This window comes from Mustela nigripes, chromosome 9, assembly GCF_022355385.1.
Source record: "Mustela nigripes isolate SB6536 chromosome 9, MUSNIG.SB6536, whole genome shotgun sequence".
NCBI classification, from domain to species: Eukaryota; Metazoa; Chordata; class Mammalia; order Carnivora; family Mustelidae; genus Mustela; species Mustela nigripes.
This window is the reverse complement of record NC_081565.1, coordinates 77,068,445-77,072,795: the sequence shown is the minus strand read 5'-3', so window position 1 is coordinate 77,072,795 and position 4,351 is coordinate 77,068,445.

Below are 4,351 nucleotides of genomic sequence, written 5' to 3'. Positions count from 1 at the left end.
AAAAGAAAATCACACTGTCCATATGGAATAGCTACTGGTAATATTTTTTTCATCTTTACAGCATCTAGTAAAAACAAACATAAAGTAATCATCTGTTCATGAATTCACAGAACCAGGTTTCTTCAGGTTAGTACCTTCTCATTTAGAGGTCTTAGTAAAGCATAGAGTGCTGAGTACTATCTCTAGTTTCTACGGGAAAGGGCCCATGACTTTTATCTCTATTTCAATGTTCCTAGGTGACCCTGATGCTGTTCATCAGGTACCATAGTCAGAATAATTGCTCTGGAAATAAGCGGTTCAGCAAGACCTGTATGTAATATCAAGGCAGTTCTTGAGAACCAGACAAACTATCTTGACAATCTCAACTACTTGGCTCCAGGTTAACCAGGAATCATTAGTGAAGGTCACAGGGATATATGTAATAAGATAAAGATACTATACATTAACTTACTCTATATTAATAATTGCAAGCATATTAAGAACTTAGTGTTATCCATAATACACTAATATTTTTCTTTTAAATTACTAGAACACAAAATAGTGTTAACCACATCACATATGTTAAATAACTAGGTGAATTCTAATTTAGCCCAGATCCCTTTCTGAACTCTTCAGAAATGGTCTGGATTTAATCTAAAGAAAGAAAAGATGACTAGTGCCAATTGGTCTTTACCACAGTCATGTTGCCAAACCAGGTTTTGGTTTTTTTCTAATATCTAATATTGACTATTTTTTCAATAATTACAGGCTGAAATCCTGGAGAATACACAAATCTGAGAATACACTTCAGCATATAGCTCACCTATTCATTGACCAATGAATCAGACATTCTGCTGGCAGAATGCTAAGATAATCCATCTGATAATGATAAAATCATAACTTTAAATGATAAAATGGCCAATTAATAATAAAAGACATGATGGCTGTCTTAATGGAAGCTAAGAAAGAAGACACGCATTAATCAACTAATTCACTAAGTATATCATTGCAAACTGTGATAATGCAGTGAGAGAGCTTTATAAGTAATTCACCTGTTACAGGGAGTGTGAATACTCAAAAAACCACCACATGCTCTCAAGGCTACAGAACATTGAAAGAGATAAGGAACACACTGAGAGGCACAGTCACAGCTGAGTGACTGACACATGGGGCCAAGAAGGTTAAACAAAATCACAAATCAACATATGTCACTGACCTCCAGGAATTATTCCTAGTGACTGTAACTCCCGATATTAAAGCCATGTATGCCAAAGGTCTATTGTGCCTCACAATACCGATTTTTAAAAAGATATTTGCAATCTTGGTTAAAATTCTCTTTAACAAAAATAAAGGCCAGCTCTTTTATATAAAAGTCAATATATACTATAGTGACATTTTTAGAAATAATTTTAGAAATAATAGAAATATTTCTAGAAATAATTTTTAGAAATTTTAGAAATATACATGATAGTGACATTTTTAGAAATAATAGATAGTGACAAATTTAGAAATGACTGAGGTTTAACAATACTAATATAGCAGGTTATATTCATATTTGTACCTTAAATATAGTTGAAGATCTCAAGAAATGTGTTGTCAAATAATTCATTATGGAATACAGAAATGGCTTTATGAATAGGTAATTTATAATAAGACCAGGTTTACAGTTCTACAGTTTCATCCTTCTTTTCCCATATACTTATTTTATATTTACTGAAATTTCCATTGAAGTACTATTCAAACCAAGAAAGGCACAAAATTTAAGTGTATAGATCAATGAATTTTTACAAAATAAATGCAGCCATTTAAAGAGATTTAGAAGATAATGCCAACATCTTTCCTTTAGTTGTACCAATTCACACCTCATATAGCAACTGATGAGGGTCTCGGTGGTTTTATATTCTTACTAATTCTGTTTTTCTCCCCAAATATTTTATATATTTATTTGAGAGGGACATAATGAGGGAGAGCATGAGCAGGGGGGTAGGGTGGCAGAGGAAGAAGCCTATTCAGTGCTGAGCAGGGAGCCCGATGCGGGGCTCGATCCCAGGACCCTGGCATCACGACCTGAGCAGAAGGCAGACACTTACCTGACTGAGCCACCCAGGCACCCCTATTCTTGCTAATTCTTGACCTTTTCTTCCACTTTAGTCATTCTGGTAAAGTACAATAGCATTGAATTGTGGATCTAATTTGTTATTTGCCTTTGGATATTCTTTATGTAAGTTTTACTTTTGCACTGTCATTTACTCTGTGATTGGCTGGAACTTAATATATGCAGTTTGCACACATAGTTTGCCACCTACGTGTACTGCAAATATTTTCTCTCTTTCCGTGGGGACTTTTGATTATAGAAACCTGGCCTTCCCAGTACTCTAACCTCTGTTCTGCTTTTCAAAGATTTACCACTAAGCTTTCTAGTTTCCCACTATTCAAAATCCAGCAAATACACTGCCATTTGTTTGAGCTTTCTGAGTCACCAATTTCATGACGCTTAGCTCCATGAACTCACCAGCCTTGTACAGTTCCCCCATCCCATAACCCCCAGCATAACCTTCTGTTCTGGAAAAATCTCTAATCCTTATTGCTTGAAAGTCTCTTTCATGCCATTAATCACTCTAAAACTTCCCCCAGCTTTTCCATTTGTTCTCAAGGGGGCTGACAGTGTGGGAAAGCCTACATTATCCCATCTGCCAGTGGATGCCCATACCATATACCAAATCTCACTTATAAAGCCCCTCAAACACTGGTTAAAAATAAGTAAATATACAAAAGAGTAGTATTACTAACTCAACTTCTGACTTGAAAATGATGAAGAATGCATAGTCTGAACTAGACAGCAATATTCAAGAATAAAGATTCAAATAAAGATTTGAAAAGGAAACATTTAGGAATTAAATTATAATTATAATTTTTTTCTCTTTTTTTACAAAGATTTTATTTATTTATTTGACAGAGAGCAATCACAAGATAGGCAGGCAGAGAGAGAAGGGGAAGCAGGTTCCCTTCCGAGCAGAGAGCCCGATGCAGGGCTCAACCCCAGGACTCTGAGACCATGACCTGAACCGAAGGCAGAGGCTTAACCCACTGAGCCACCCAGGCGCCCCTTAATTTTTTCTATTTTTGTTTTTTTTTTTTTTTTGTGATTTACTGTGTTTTTGAGAAGGAGTAAGACAAGGCAGACACCTGGAAACCAGGAGACCCAGTTCTCAGAGGCGGGCTTATTAATGAATTGTCCCTTCATCCTCCTGATTCACAAAATGAAAACTTTAAATTGTCTGGAGTGTCTTTTTGTTTTTTCCTTCAAAAATTGGTTTCTGTAATATTTCCACATGTTTCTCATTTGCAACTTTTCTTTTTGAGCCTAGAGAACTAAATTTATTTATTTATTTTTTTTTTTTAAAGATTTTATTTATTTATTTGACAGAGAGAGATCACAGTAGACAGAGAGGCAGACAGAGAGAGAGAGAGGGAAGCAGGCTCCCTGCTGAGCAGAGAGCCCGATGTGGGACTCGATCCCAGGACCCTGAGATCATGACCTGAGCCGAAGGCAGCGGCTTAACCCACTGAGCCACTCAGGCGCCCTAGAGAACTAAATTTAAAATATTAGTTATCACTGGGCAAAAGAGGCAAGCAAAGAAGGAATAATTACTTTCTAGGTTCACCGCTAGTTTGATATGATTGATAAGGTGGTGCATTTATTAGGGATATTGTAAAATATAGACAGTAGTCAAGCACGATAATTAAGAGCAATGATTCTGGAGCAAGATGCTCAGGTTCAAATCCCAGCCTCAATATTTCCTAGACGTGTGACGATAAACCAGTTGTTTAACCCTTTTTCTGAAAATCTGATACATAAATTAAATGAGTATTTGTAAAATGCTCACAACTGTGTCAAGCAATTAGGAACTAATATAAAGTGTTCATTTTAAAAAGCAATAAATATATATATTTACACACATATTTTTATAAGATACAATTCATAAAAAACACGTTTATATTATTACTAATTGACAATTAATAAGTAATTGTTCCTAGTGAACAAGTCCTGTATATTTTTTCAGAAACCGAATGTAGTCAATGCATTGCTACTTAAAGGAACTTCACTCAACATGCATATCTTGGGTAAAACTTCCATTAATCATCAGTAGGTGCTTGTTTTCGTAAATCAGAATATGTCTCTATTCGAGTCACAATGTCAGGAAAAAGGAAAAGGTAAAGTCGTCGTTCTTCTGAAACCTCTACTTTCAATACTGAGTAATCCTGACATAATTTCCACCCCTGAGTAATCCTGAAATAATTTCCACCCCTCATCCCCCAGGGCAGAAAAGTTGAGAGACTTACTTTCATTATTTTTTTTTTCCCCACATCT